We start from the raw sequence: 16,324 nt of genomic DNA on the forward strand, positions 1-16,324 counted from the left end.
TTTTTTTTTTTTTTTTTTGGTACCGGGATCAAACATGAGTTCTTGTGCCTGCGAGGCAGGTGGCAGAACCACTGACCTAAATCCCCAGACCAGTATCATGCTAACTTTGAAGTAAGTCTTAGTTCATTACTTTGTTTGTTTGTTTGTTTTGGTAATGGGGATCGAACTCAGGTCCTTGTACTTATGAGGCAGGTGGCGGCACCACTGAGCTAAATCCCTGGCTCATTACTTTGTTATTATGGAAAAACATACAGAAAATGTATCATTTTAACCTCTTCTGTCTTTCTTTCTTTCCTTCTTTTGAGACAAGGTCTCACTATGTAGTTCAGGCTGGCCTCGAGCTTGCGGGAACCCTCCTGCCTCAGCCTCCTAAATACTGGACTGTAGGTGTGCGCCACCACACTCAGTCATTTTAACCTTACTGAGGGCATAATTCAGAGGCAGTAAGTACATTCACACTGTTGTACAATCACCACCACCACCTACCTTTAAAGCTTTCGTTACCCCAAAGTAAAACTCTGTATTTATTAAACATGACCCCTACTCCTTCTCCCCCAGTCCATAATAACTATTCAAATTAGAAGCTACCTCCAGTCTCTATGAATTTGACTAATTCAGGTAGCTCATTTAAGTAGAATTAAACAAGCATTTATCCTTTTGTGCCTGGCTTCTCAGCATATGTTTTCAAAGTTCATCTATATTGTAGCATGTAACAGAATTCAGTTCCTTTCTATGGCTGAATAATATACATACATATATAAATAGATCACATTTTTATTATTCATTAATTCACTAAATTCGCGTCTTAGCTGTTGTGAAATAATGCTGCATAGTTAGTTAATTTTGTAACCAATTGTTGTGGTTTGGGTCTCGGTGTCCCCCAGCGCCTCATGTGGTCACAGGCTGGCTCTGGAGTGTGTAAAACTGGAACTGATTCCTGATGCAAGGCTAGGTAGGCTCCAGGGCGCTAGGATTAAGGGTGTGAGCGCTGCCTGTCCTGAGAAGTCTAAGACAAAAGGGGCTGGGAGACACAGCTGACTCTCCTTACCTTTATTGCCTCTTGCACACCATGTGGTTTCTCCCCTGTGAGGCTTCTTTGTCATCCCTCCCTTGCAGTGGGCCAATTATGGACTGAAACCTCTACAAACTCTGAGCCAAATAAACCCTTTCCCCTTTAACTTCAGGGGCTGGGTACTTGGCTTCCTCAAGGAGAGAAAAGTAACTAACACTAGCGCACCAAGGCATGTGCTTCTTTTGTGTTTTTGTGTCTTGCCCCAGGTTGTACTCAAAGAACATTTTTCAAATGACACAGATTTCCCAGATACACCCCCTCATTAAGATTTAAAGATACGGAAACTCCACCCATTCTCTTATAGTTAAAAAATGCTGAGAGACTGTTCTTCGCTTTACTGAAGTAGCAAAAATCTTTAAGATTGGCAGCAGGCTCTGTTGGTGAAACCTAAGCGGACTGAGAACTCTCACACCTTGCCGGGAGATGGGTGTACTGCAAATCCACGTCAGGGACAGTTTGGCTACCCTAACACACATTAAAAACATACCCTCGCTCTGAAATTCCACTCCTAGATTCTCAGATATTAGACCTGTATACAGTGACATGTGCAAGGTTATTCATTACTGCAGTGCTTAGCAGCAAACTAGGTAAATATGTTTCATTGGAGAACTGGTAAAAATATGTTGCATCCAGGACCGGGGATTTAGCTCAATGGTTCCAGCGCAAGCACAAAGTCTCGAGTTTGATCCCAGGTACCAAAAACAAAACGAAAACCAAAAACCAAAAACCAAACAAAACAAAAATGTTGCATCCAAATAATGGACTAATATATAGCTGTAACAAAGAATGAGGGTTGGACATGGTGATGCACACCTATAATCCCAGCACTTAGGAGGCTGAGGCAGGTGGATTGCTGTTGAGTTTGAGGCCAGCCTGGGCTACATAGTGAGTTCAATCCCAAGTACTGAGAAGGGAAAACAGAACAAAGGCTTTTATGAATTGATGAAAAATCCCTGTATTGTTCAGTGAGAAAAGCAAAGTGGAGGAGTCCCTGTGATATGTGACAGTGGCACCCGGGCCCCTGAGTAGTGGAGTCAGGCTCTGCAGGCCACCATGGTCAGGGAATAGCGCTAGCTGCCATGTCCCCATCCGAAGGGGCTCAAACGTGCATCGTATCCAGGGAGCGTAAGGGCTCCACTTCCAGAGTGCTGATTGTGACGGCCACAACCCCCAGAGGCCAAGGGGCTGAGCAGCACCTGGAAAGACTGCCACGGCCAACAACACCGGCGCCGTGCGGCTGTGGCTTCTGCTAGGCTCAAAAGTTGAGTGGGATCAGCGTGGTGAGGGAAGGTTTGGGGACGGCCTCAGGCTGGCAAGAAGCAAGGGTGCCAGGCAAGGGTAAGGACAAAATAAGTAAAGCTCACAAACCCAGACACCCAGACTACAGAACATTCTTAAAGCTACAATTTGAGATTAAATCATCAAAAATTAAATGAATTTTTAAAGTAAGGATCATGGCTGGGATATTCATATTCCCACCAAATAAATGGCTATTGCTTATTAATATTTTTGCATATTTTACCCATGTGTTGATAAAAAGCCAAAGAATATATTGTTCAAGCTGGGTGTGGCGGTCCATGCCTGTAATCCCAACTACTGGGAAGCTGAGGCAGGAGGATCCCAGGCCTGGGCAATTTAGTAAGGCCCTTCCCAAAACAAATGAAAAGGCTTTAGGACGTAGCTCAGTGGTAGGGCACTCATCTAGCATATGTAAAGCACTGAGTTCCATCCCTAGTATTGGGGGAAAAAAAGAATATATTGTGCATATTTTATTAAATTATGTCTGTTATATTTCTTTTATTAAATGTATACGTTTCATGTCTTGTTTGCATATGATCAAATGAAATGTGGCTTGGATTAGTCACCTTATTGCTTTAAGTAGGAACTATTCTTATTTTACAAATGACTGCAATGCACCTTTTTCTTCTTATACAATTTATGATTAGATATAAAATCCATAAATTGAATATGGCCAGGCAAGGTGGGGCACGCCTGTAATCCCAGCACTCAGGAGGCTGAGGCAAGAGGATTGCTGTGAGTTCAAGGCCAGCCTGGCCTACACAGCAAAACCTTGTCTCAAAAAAAAATTTTTTTTTTAATAAAACAAAGTCAGTAAAAAACTATTTGTTTAAAACAGGGAAGGAACAGAACCTTGTATATTATATAATAGGCATAATGTATACTTACACATAGATGATCATATATAATTTATCTGCCTACGTACAGTCTCTAAATGATTCACAAGAGGCAAAGAACAAGGAGCACCTGGGGGGAGTGGAGAGAGGTTTCTTTCTGCACACATCTTCCTGCTGTGCAGCCCAGCCTGGCCTCACACTAGAGTGCTGCCTCAACATCTCAAGTGCTCAGGTTACACATATGCCAACTCTCCTGTCTTTATATACCTTTTAATACCTTATTGGTGCTGGGGATGGAATCCAGGGCCTTGCATATGCTACACAAACACTCTACTCTTGAAGAACCCTCCAGTACACTCCCTTTTTTATGCTTTAAAAGTCTTGCTCCTGGTCTGTGAACCCATACCCCTGAGAACCTCTCTGAGCTCTAGATCCAGGAGACAAGGTCCCAGTCCCCGCAGCGCCACCTGGTGGCTGCAGTCAAATAAGGCTCTGCGCATTCCTCACATCCGGTACTGTGTTGCCTGGCTGGATGGGGCTGAGCCCAGGCGTCACTTGTCAGCCTCCAGGGACACCTCGTGGATCCTGATGTGAGGAAGAACAGCTCCTAGAGTTCCATAGTCCCTGTCCCAAGGATCTCCCAGAAGCAGCCCATGGGAGCACAGTACAAAGGCTTTAAAGTCAGACCTAAGCTCAAACCCTTGTTATCTCACGCAACTTAATTTATCAGGTCCTCAGTTTTCTCATCTGCAAAATGGAGGCACCAATCTGGAACACTATTTGATACATACTAATTCTCTTCTTTTGCTACTTCTTGATAACTTTATACCCTTGGCCCAAAAGAGTGTAGCCTGGCTTCGGGGAGGGCTCAAGCACTGGGAAGACCAAGAAGAAGAAATCTACATGTTTCTGGTGTATCTATATCCTCTTCTCCCTACCTCCTTGTTTCTTCTTTAGCTACCAAGAAGTCAATTCTAGACCTGGCAGAGGTGGGAAGGGAGCTCAGGAAGTGGCTGCAGTTCCAACAGCAGGGTCAGATAGGTTGCTGCCCTTCTGCCTGAGGCCTGGATGCAAAGCCTAGTCCCTGCCCCAGGGAACACACAGTCCAAGCAGGAGCCAAACAGAGCAAAACTCACAGGCAATGTGCAAGGGTCGAGGGGACTCAGAGAAGCGACTGATGTCATTACTAAGTTGGCCATCTGCTTTCTAGAAGCTCGGGGTGAAATACAAGCAGGAGCCCATTAGTTCCCCACTCCTTGCTTCAGATTAACATTTTAGCTTCCTTCTGGGGTTTTCTCAAAGACTGCAGAACCCAAGCGGAATGTGCCAGTCAGCTTTCCATCACTGTGACAAAATACCTGAGATGATCAGCTTATAAGGAGGAGAGGTTCACTTTAGCTCTCAGCTCTGGAGGAGTCAGCCCATGGTTACTTGGCCCTGTCTCTTTGAGGTAGCACAGGATGATGGGAGTATTTGGCAGAGGAAACTGCTCAGTTCATGGAAGCTGGGGAGCAAAAAGAGAGAAAAGAAGAGGTGCAAGCACCCCAATGCCCCCTCCAGGGCATACCCCCAGGGACCTAACTTCCTTTCACTAAGCTTCACTCTCCAGCGGTGCCCCAGGATGAGGTTCAAGTGTTCAGCAATGGACTTTGGGGCACATTTCAGATCCAGACCCTAGGAGGGGATAAGAGACCAGTCTAGAAAGGTTTTCTTTGAGGTTGGGGGACAAGATGGTAAGAAAACTAGGCAAAACACCCCGGGAGGTGACTACTCAGTTGAGGCCCCCTGGCCTTGGGGAGACACCAGCTGCAGAGGGCGAGCTTCCCTAGAGGAAACAGAAACGCTGAGATCACTTGGATCACAGTTCTCACCTGCCCTTTGTCCCCAAGGTCACAGTGGCCCTGTAGAAAGTCAGATGCCAGGAGAGAAGAGACTTCACCTGCTTCTGTTTGTTGTTTGTTTTTGCGGTACTAGGGATTGAACTCAAGGTCTTTACACTGAGCTACATCCTCAGACCTTTTTTGCAGTTTTCATTTTGAGGCAGATCCTGCTGAGTCACTAAGTTGCCCAGGCTGACCTCAAACTCACATTCTTCCTGCCTGAGCCTCCCAGAATGCCGGGACTACAGGGGTGCACCACCTCACCCGACTCTTTGGCATCAACTGACTTACAGGCGAGGGAACTGACTAAGCAAGGCGAGGGGTTGCCCTGGCCCTACTGAGTTACGTCCCTGATCTGGACCTTGAGTTCTCTGGGATTTCTGTGTGGAAAAAAGAACTTAAGACTTTGGAACTGGAGAGAACCGGATCGGAATCCAAACTTGTCCATTCCTTTGCTAGCTGTGCAGCTTTGGAAAAGTCATTCAGCTGAGCCTTGGTTTCCTCATTGATGAAACAGAGGGAGAACCTTGTTCTCGGATTTGCTGTAAGACCAAAGACAATATATCCAGGCCACCTGGGGCATGGCAGGTGCGTTAGTGAGGACTGCTGTTAGCATTGCTTCTGTACAGACCACAGGGGCCGCAGACAGGCAGGAAGAGGGCCAGCTGCTGCAGCTCTCAAGCATGGTGGCTTTGCATTTGGTGGGGGTCACGGTGAGGACAGGGGCGTCCTGGTCGAAGGGGACAGACATGTGGAAAGCATAATGTGCCTCTGGCTGGTTGGTGTGGCTTGCTAACTAACCACAGCTCAGAGTGAGCAGGCCCTAGGGCCACAGCCCAGCCCACAGCATGGGGCAGAGGAGGAAATTCAAGAGGCCCGGCCCTAGCTCTCGTCAAGCCCTGCTGGCCACAGACTCTGCAGTCCCCAGAGTGGTGGTGGGGAAAGAAACATTACACTGCTCTCTCTTCTCTCTTTCACTCCAGCTCCCCCACACTTTAATTTTTATCCTTTCCTGCATGCTGTCAGTAAGAAGCACAGATGTTGTTGAGCAGCCACCACTTTCTAAGTGTGATTCACCAAGCACTTGGCACACATAAGCTCCTTCAGTTGCACCCGCACCGAAATCCTGCAAGGAACACCGTCTGGTGCCCATTTTACAAGAGGGAAAACTGAGGCTCGGGGCCTTGCTAAAATTCATCCTGCCAAGAAGGTGCCAGAACAGGGATTTAAACCCTGAGGCCCACAGCCAGGTTTCCATGCTGGCATCTCCCGCCAGGGTTGGAAGCTTCCTTCTAGGGCACAGGGGTCCCCAAGGGCAGGGCTTGCAGGTTTTGGAGGCAGCAGCAGGACCCGTTCGAGGGTAGGTGTGGGTGTATGTTGGGAGAGGGGAGCCTCATTTGAACCTGAGTATTTGTTCATGAGCTGGCCCTAAATGAGGAGGTGGGGTTAAAGGGGACCCGCACCCCAGCAGGGAGACTCCAGAGGGAGAGAACTGAGGGAGACTTAGTTCCACCTCTCCACAACCATTCATCGCCCTAGCCTTGGTGATGATTTCCCCCTTCAGTGTTCCAGGAAGCTAACTCTGTCCTGAGCCCCAAGGAACTGGGGCTCAGGCCTAAAGAGACCACCTCATCCATCCGTCCCCTGACTTCCACTCTGGCCTGTGGATTGAACCCAGGCCCTGGTGCCTGCCAATCAAGTGGTCAATCACTGAGCTACTGCACCTCTCAGGGGGTCTTCAGAAAGAAGCTGCCCGCTTCTCTGAGAGACTGTCCTAGTCAGCAACCTCTCCCTGGGTGTGTCTGGGACTGTTGCATGACAAAGAAGAGCCAGATCCTTGTTTAGAAATATTTTACATAGGCCTCACAGGCTTAAGGTTCCAAGTTTGATCCCCGATACAAAAACAAAAACAAAACCAAAAAATTCTACTTAGGGCCAAGTTGGGAGACTGTCAGGCCCTGAAAAACCCCCACAGAGGCCTCTGGCTAAGGTGGTGACAGCCCAGTGGAGACACCAAAGGCAGCCCCTGTCTCCTGGCCCAGAGGAGCCACCCAGGAGCCTGAGCCAGGGCCTGGAGTATTTTCGGACCCCAGCAGCACCAGCCGGTCTGCCGCACCTGCCATATTGTATTTCATGTGACCTCCCTCCCCGCCAGCAGCTCAGGGAGGGGGGACAGCCTTCTGTTGGCTCCGGAGCCAGGACAGGCAAGGCAGGTAAAGGGGCTCCTGCCAGGGCCAATGGGCACCAGACCCGTGAGGCAAGAGGGTCCGGCAAGCTTGGCTGCCACCAGAGTGCTGAAGAATGTGCACTGGGCGCCAGGGCACTCCCTGCACGGCCCTGAGCGGCGCTGCTTCCCTGGGGACTCTGTTGGGGGTTGGGTGGCAGAAGTTCGTGTTCCAGGCAAGCTGGGACAGTTGGTTGCTCTAACTGGGAGTGTTGTTGGCACCGTCTTACTGTAATTCCTTTTTGAAGATGTAACAACCGAGACCCGAGACAGGCAAGTACCCTGCCCACGTCCAGGAAGCTAAAGGCGAAGGGCCTGACAGGGAACCCAGACCTCTCGGGCCCTTCGGCTCCCTCCCCAGTTCGGGCCTTGCCAGCCGCTTTCTGGGGACCCTAACCCTTGAGCTGCCCTCCCCGCTCCGGACTGCCCGCCCCCATCTAGCTGGCCCTCAGCTCTGAGTTGTTTTTCTGAGGTCGCACATGAGATTCCCCCAAAGCGCTTGTTACATGCAGCGCCTCCCCCACAGAGCTTCCTTCCTGTGCTGTGCGCCAGAGAACTCGCATTTCTACCGGGTTCCCAGGTGACAACCACCAACCCAAACCACAGGTCCGATACAGTTTCACAGAACCTCTGAATGGCCCTGTGGCTCTTAGGAGCCAAGCCGGGGTTCAAGCCCCTCCTCCACCCAGACCCCATCAGCTTCATGGTGCCCCCATTCTACCAGGATACCCCACATCCTCAGGGGATGCCATGCCCTTTCCCACCTCTGTCTGCTCAGGCTGGTCCTGCCCAGACCCCACAGCCCCTCCCCATACTCACGTCCTATCCTCCCTTGAGTTCACTTGCCTAGATGCCCGCCCAGGGCCAAAAGAATAAAGATTCCTTCCTCACTCTCAGTTTAGCTCCTAGTCCTGTCCCTGCACGGTGGCTTCCTGGAGGACGGTCATTTCCCCATTTTTGTTTCTATTTCTTAAGTGACTATGACGGCAGGAGACAGAACCAGGACAAATCTCGAGGCAGGGCAGGGGTGGGAGGGCAGAACTGAGCTCCAGCTGAGGAAGAACTCAGAACGGTAAGAAGGATTAGATACCAGCTTCTGCAAGTCTGGCCAGGTTGTGAACTGCCTGCCATCACCATGAGGCATCTTCAAGAGCCCCTGCTTAAGCCAAGTACTGCCTACCCCAGCCTCCCTCTCCGCCCCACTTTCTCTTACCTGGCCCACCATTCCAGGCCTTCAAAGTTCCCCTTCCCCCCAGCTGGCTGGGCCTTATTAGGAGCAAGTGATCACAGGCAAGCATGACACTGTGTCAGTGGACTTCACTGCCTTACACACAAGTGCTGAGCAGAGGCGACACTCACCTCTGACCATGACAAGCTCACACTGCTGTCCCTCACTTCACAGTGGCCTCAAGGCTGGCAGAAAAGGCTTTCCATGGTTAGGCTGAGTGCCTACAGTTGTGGCCCCAATAGGCACCCATAAGTGCTCAGGTGTGTGTGTTCAGCCCCTAGGCCCCGCTCAAGCCCCTCCCTGCCCACGGTGCCTTGCTTGGTTGTGCGCAGCTGCAGGTACGCCGCTGCCTTTCTCATCAGCACTTGGGAAGCAACCTGTGAAATCCTTCCCAGCTGAGGAGACCCTGACTGAGGCTTTCTGCTCCTGACATCCCTGGGGAAAAGTTCCTATTTCAATCAGACCAGCTAGAAAGACTTCACTTGATTGTACTGTGGCTAAACATACCGTGTGCAGTGTTTTTCACTTGGTTGATTGGTTTGGACAGGGAAGGGAAGGATTTTCCAGAGTCTGGACTTCTATGGCTCAGATGGCTTTCCAGGGTCAGCAGCGATTGTAAGATTTCGGTGAGGTCTGCAGTTTGTACCAATCAAGAAAATCTGCCTGTTTCCTTCCCTACCAGGAAACATCCCATGGGCTTCGAGGGCCGCAGCTTGGTTATTGGGAAGGCTGAGAAAGCCGTGACCCAGGGGACCAGCTGGGGGACACTGGGTCCCAGTTTGACTTCTGCTCTAGGTCTCAGGAGTGAGCGTTCCTGTTTCCGCTCCTTTCCTTCCTGGGCAGGCTGAGGTCACGACCTTCTGAAGGGCTGCAGGGTCAGCCAGCCCAGCTGAAATTTCCTCTCCGTGTGTGTGAAAGGAGATCGGTCCCCCGTGAATCCACACAACCCATATCCTTATGACTCAGCAGATGTCGCTCCTCCTAACCTCACCTCCTGGAAGGACAATCAGCAGCACCGTGACAAGCTGCCTAGCCAGGCCCCGGCCCAGAGGCATTCTCTCTCCAAGTCGCTTTGGATGACACACGAGCACCCACAGTCCAATGCACACATACAGAAACAGACTTGCACACCCAGAAACACTCAAACATATCCAGTGAGGCCCCTCTCACCGTCAAATGTACCACAGAGAGACAGCCGCACATCAGATATCTAGGGACACCAGGGACAGACATACAGATACCTGGAAACAACCAGACACACATAGGTGGTCAAAGACAGACATGCACAAACTTATTTTTCCTTTTTCTTTCTCTTTCTTTCTGCCCTGCCTCACCTTGGCCTTGTCTCTCCTCTCTCCACTCCTCTCCTCTCCTCTTCTCCTTTCTCCCCCTGCCCCTGTCTTGCTATGTAGCCCAGGATGATCTTGAACTCCTAGGCTTCAGTGATCCTCCTCTCAGCCTCCTGAGTGCTGGAATTATAGGAGTGTGCCATCAAGAATTTCCAGAATTGCAGGAGTGTGTTGGCAAGAATTTTCATTCTTACATTTATTGTATAGCTTGCCGAAGTCCAGCCATGGGAAGGCATAGGACAGCAGTCAGAATACTTACCCACAGCTTCTCTCCCGTTTTCTTGGCAGAAGCTGACCATCCTTTAAGGCCAGATGAAAGACTACTCCATCTGTGCAGCCCTAGACTCCCAAGGTAAGAAACAGCAGCTTCTCCCTGGCATCCTCAGACCGCACCCCTTGGCCTCTCCATAGCTCTGCATCCTAGTTACTCTTCCTTGCTGTCCACAGTGCTCTGTCCTGCAGATGCCCAGCCAGCGCTGTGACCATAGCAGGCCCTCCACACCACTGAGAGCCTGTGAGGGTGGCATGTGGCGACAGGGAGGCTGCCCATGGCCTGCTTCCAGAGTCTCCGTGGTGGGCCAGTTGGGCAGCTCTCCTTGGCACTTTGGATCAACCAGAGAAAGACAACGCATTCATGAGTTCATCCCTGAATGCATACAGAGCACGAGACTCGGTACAGGAGACAGCAAACTTACTTTGGATCAACCAGAGAAAGACAACGCATTCATGAGTTCATCCCTGAATGCATACAGAGCACCCAGAGACTCGGTACAGGAGACAGCAAACGGAGAGGCACAGTCCTGCCCTCATGGAGTTTATAGTTCACCAACAGAAACAGACATTAAAAAAAACTCAAGAAAACTGTATGTTGTTGGGCTGAATTATGTCCTCCTGCTCCTGAGCTCACATGATGAAATCCTCTGGTGCCTCTGAAGGTGACTGCATTGAGACAGAACTTTAAAGGGGCTAAAGGAAAATGAGGACCTATTTGGGGCCCTAATCTAATGTGACTGGCGAGCTTATAAAATGACATGGTTAGGATACAGTCCCACGCAGAGGGAGGACCAGGTGGGAGCATGGGGTGAATCCCATCATTTGCAAGGTGAGAGAGGCCTCAGGAGGAATCACCACCACAGGAACTTGCTCTTGGACTCCCTGCCTCCAGAACTGAAAATGAAGTTCCTGTTGTATAAGTAACCCCATCTGGGTTATTTGGTTATAGCATTCCTTGTGAACGAATACAGCCAAAACCTAGAAAACAGGGTGGGGAATGACAGTGAGCCACACATGTCTGACTACAGTAAGCCATCTTCTTGCTCCCTGACTCCTCCCAGGCCTCTTACTGCCTGGCCTCCCCACAGGCCCCTCTGGAGGGCTGGGAAGAAGATGGCCACCACGGAGTCCCTAGCTGAGAACGGATGTGATGAGGAAGACCCCAGGTGGCCTTTCCTCTGTTTCAACTACTGCTATAGGAAGTAAGCTGAACCAAGCATCCTACAAGTGTGTCCCAGAGGAAGAGGTAACAGGCACACCGGGTGCCCAGGAGCCCTTCAACAAGAGTCTAGGTGAGCAGTGTCCCACGACTGGCCGTGGTTGGTCAAATTCTACATTTCTCAGAGTTTCTCTTAATGTGTATGGTCTGACTGCAACTGAATCGTGTAAGTAACACATCCTTCACATTGGCCAAGTCCTCCCAGGTTGACAGAGCTCATCACTGTTTCACAGATGAGAAAAGCAAAGTCTAGAAAGATTGGCTGACAAGGCCAAGGTCAACAGCCGAAAACGGGCAGGACTTGGTCCAGGTTTTTTGTCCCTGAGTGGTGAGCTTAAGTGAGAATGGGTGGCTAAGAAGCAGAACCGAGGGTCAGAGCAGGATCTCCTTGGCTCAATTCCAGAATGAGACAAACCCAAACGCAAGGCCTCCTGGAAGCAGTGGTGTGGTCCGGGTCCACACCCTGCTCTGGCCTGTGTTTCAATCCAGTGATATGAAGGCATATGAGTTGGCGTCTCAGTCTGGTTGGCCCTGGAAGTTGTCCTCAGACCTGTATTCTCATTCTCTCCAAGGGATGTCTGAAGAGGTGAGGCTGGGAGGAGCAAGCTCATTTCTATCCCTTCTCTTTAAAGTTGGAATAATGAGGTAGGAGGATGGTGAGTTTGAGGCCAGCCTGGACTACATAACAAGACCATGTCCCCGCAAACGTAGAAAGGGTGATGTGGGACACCAGCCCAGCTATTCTCATGGGAGGTGGGGGAGATGAGGACCTCTGATTAGGTGTCAGTAAAGCACACTTGAAATTGTCACCATGCAGCTGTGTCAGTAAAGAACACTTGAAATTATCACCATGTAGCTGCCATGTTCTGTCGTCAACAGGGCCACTACGGCTACTGGTGACCATCAGGGCTGAATTTTTTACCTCAGTTTTATTATTATTATTATTATTATTACTATTAGTGGTGGTAGTAGTATTGGTGGTGGTACTGGGGATTGAACCTATGGCCTATACAGTGAGCTACACCACCAGCCCTTTTATTTTTTATTTTGAGACAGGGTCTTGCTAAGCCTCTGAGTTGCCCAGGCTGGGCTTGAACTTGTGATCCTCCAGCCTCACCCTTCTAGAGAGTGTGTATATCACCGGGCCTGTCTTCCCTTTATTATTTCTAGTGTAATATTTGATACATGCAAAAAGTACAGGCACCTAACAGGTGAGGTAGGAAGCATAATAGTAAATATAACTCCTGAGAGCCCATTGTGGATTTTGCCAGAAAGCTGCCTGGCACCACCGTCTTTCTCCCCATCTCGGGCACCCTGATGAAGGCGGCCCCCTGAATCCTGTGCAGTCCTTACCTGCTTCTAAAGCGCAATGTCACCACATTTGCACGCAGCTCTAGGCATATGTTATAGATTTTTGAGTTCTGAAAAAGAAAGCATCCTTCTGTTCATGGTTTTCCAGGTTCACTTTTTTTAATCCGTCACTGTTTCAGGAAATGTGGAGGGGTGTGTGTGTGTGTGTGTGTGTGTGTGTGTGTGTGTGTGTGTGGCAAAACTGGGCTGGAAGCCAGACGTCAAGAATCCCAGCTGTGTGACTTCCTGCAAATTTCCTAACGCTACTGAGTCTCAGCTAGCTTCACCATCTGCGTATATGGGCACCTATTTCCCTTACAAGGATATAAAGGGGATTACAAGAAATGTATGCAGCACGTTTCTATCGCAGAGCAGCTTCTATCGCCAGCTTCTTTTTTCTTTCACTTTTCCTTTACTTGGGGATAGAGGATCACTGATCCAAAGGGGAAAAATACAAAATTATTTCTCCCTAGATAATACGATCAATTGTTTTCTAGATTAAGAGCTGGGAATGTGAATTTTATTCAATAGACAAAGAAAGTACAGATATTCCTCATTTAAGACTTGCCTATTTAAGGACTGTTTGGACTTATGACCCGCCTTTTTCTGCACAGTACCCCTGGTTTATACCATACTATAGTTTGTGCTGATTACACTATACAGACCATGCCGTCATTTTACATTCTGTTATATATTACAGCGCTGTATGGAGGAGTCATACAAATAAAAGCAAAGTCATCAAGTTGGAGTTCCCTTTGTCCATTTCTTTGTTTTGACTATTGTAATGTCCATACTATAGTATATACAATTCCTCATTTAGTGACCAACTTATTTAATGACCCTGTCACAAGAATGTAACTAAATGAGGAGTGTCCATGCTGAAACACATGCTTATCTATATACAGTATTAAGAAATACTAATGGGTTTAGAGGAAGGAAAAGAAGAGAATTAGTGAGAGAGAAACTATTAATAGGAGATCACTAACTGTGTTTCCGCCTTTTGAAATATCAAGTGACTATTGTGCTCAGCTCTCCCACTGTTCCAAATCCCTAAGTCTTTAAGGTTTCTTTAGAATAGGATCCTCTCTGCTGACCAGCTAGGAAGATATTCTTTGGGGTGCAGCAACAGTAAACAGAACAATATAAGGGTGACATCAAGCTGGGGTCCTGACAGAAAGATAGTTCTACAAGCCTACACCAGACACAATTTCTTTCAACATCACAGTCCTCAGTTTAGCTCTTTCCACATGGACTTATTTTTTTTGGTACCGAGGATTGAACTCAGGTCCTTGCACTTACTTGCAAGGCAGGCGATGAAACCACTGAGCTAAATCCCCGGCATCCACATGGACTTTGATTGTCCATGAAACACAGGGCTTTGCTTTTTAGAAAGTTCATTTACCTCTAATGGTACAGCCTTCATTTGCTTCCAAAACTAGGTATATGGCAAATAAATATGCCAGTGGGAAAGGCAAATGCCATCTAAGTTCTGGAGTCAGGAAAGCTGGGGGACTGACATTAAAACACGGCACATGCTAAAATATTTATCTGCATGTTTGTGAAATATTAATGCTGCATCCTACAAACACACAGGCAAATGCTCCAGGGCAGGACCCCCTCAGACTTCTTCAAATAACTGCATTTTAATAGGGTGCAGTCTTCATCCCTGGAAAATTTCCATTTGCCTCCGAGTACAATGCAGCCTCTTTCAGCATTGAAGTGTCAGCTGGACAGCTTTTTTCAGAGCTAACAGAATACACCTGGCTCCCCTGGGCCAGCTGTTACACCATCTGCACACCTGGACGGAAGCATCCAGCTGCTAGCAGAGAGGCTGCTGGGACTGGGGCTACACACCTGGGAGTGACCTGAGTGCCTTGTTTCTGGCCTTCAAAAGTATCCTCAAAGGATATGCATCTTCCAAGACTCCTCTCAGCCCACTGCCTGGCTCTGTGCTTCCCAAGGGATTCTGGGGAACTCAGCAGCTGTCACCAACCATCAGAGAATTGTAAGGGGTCTCAGACTATATGGCTTTACATAACCTGGCAAGAAATGCCAGGAGGAGCAGTCTGTGGTAGGTAGTGGACCCCTCTGGGACAGGGACCATGTCTGTCCTGTTCCACTCTAATCCTAGCATCTAGAACAGTAGACTTAGTAGGAGCCCAGTAAATACTAGTTCCATGGCTGCCTTGAAGGTGGGGGGATTGGCCATTGAGCTGTCCCTACCCAGGTGCGGTGTCCTCTAACTGTGAAAAGAGGGGCACAGAGTATGACAATTACTTCCACTTCCAGAATGACAGCAAGCTAGGCAACATGAAAGAGCAGGTGACACCTTGTTAAAAATGAGGTGCATCCATTTCCTGAAACGGCCACCACAATTTACTGAGATGAAGAAGTGAGCACTGCAGAAAGTCTGCTGTATGAAGCAGAACCGGTCACTTCCTCTCTCTGGGGTTCAGTTTCCTCTTTAGTAAGATGCAGTGGTCGGCCCAGGCAAGTTGCATAAGGCTAAGCCCTTGATCGTGATCAGAGACAGAAGCCTGGGTTTGTTCAAGCCCTTCCTGGCTCTCCCAGCACTCGACCTCCTAGGAGCTCCCAGTAAGCCCCCGCTGCGTAACATTCCCTGCCCATTTATGTCCCCAGGCATAGCCAAGACACAGTTCTCAGCCATGGTTGTCCTCCCAAACTGAATGAGGCATGGAGCTAGTTCTGCCTGGGACCTGGGGAAGCCCAAGACCTGCAGGGCACCTGCAGAGCGCTTTCGAAAAGTGTGTAGGTCTCACCATCCATGCCCCTCCGTTTCACAGGGAGCCCTCTGCACATGCTGGGAACTGAACCCAGGGCCTGGCGAGTGTTAGGTGGTGCTCTACTGCTGAGCTACACCCCCAGCTCTTTTTATTTTTTGAGACAGTGTCTTGCTAAGTTGCCCAGGCTGCCCTCAAACTCGTGATCCATACCAGGCCACTGGGAGCTTTTTGAAACTGAGTGAATTCTGTTCTTAAAGGGCTGTTTTGCTCTGGGTCCAGCCAGGGGACAAAGGCATCCTGGCCCATCCTCCTCACTCAATGAGCTTAAAATGCACTGCGGAAAAAGGGAATGAGGGCTCCCACCCATTTCCTTTCGCCTTTAAAATTTCTGTCCCTCTTTACTTCCTGACTCATTTCCTCAGCCCACCCTCACAAACTTCTCTTCTTACCTTCCCATGTCCTGGCCTGGTCTCAGACCCTCTCCTTGAGCTTTTCACTTTGACTTCCCTGTGTCTTCTCACGTTCCGGTGCACAACATCATTCTTTAGGCCTAGGAATCAGGGCCTTTATTTCCATGTCACTGAGGCATTGCCATGTTCACTTAAAGGCCCGGGTAGCCTATCACTTTCCTCTGTTCTCCCTGAGGGTCTTTCTTTGGCCTCGTCTGTCCACATAGTAAAAACACCCAGATCCTGGTTTTGGCCTTAATTGCAAGTATGTACTTTCCTAGGGCTGCCATAACAAATACCATGAAGGAGGTGGCACAGACAACAGAAATTTATTCTCTCACAATCCTGGAGCCAAAAATCTGAGATCAAAATGTCCTCAGTGTGGTGCGCCCTTTGTTCCA

This window comes from Fukomys damarensis, unplaced genomic scaffold, assembly GCF_012274545.1.
Source record: "Fukomys damarensis isolate Sample0158 unplaced genomic scaffold, DMR_v1.0_HiC HiC_scaffold_25, whole genome shotgun sequence".
NCBI classification, from domain to species: Eukaryota; Metazoa; Chordata; class Mammalia; order Rodentia; family Bathyergidae; genus Fukomys; species Fukomys damarensis.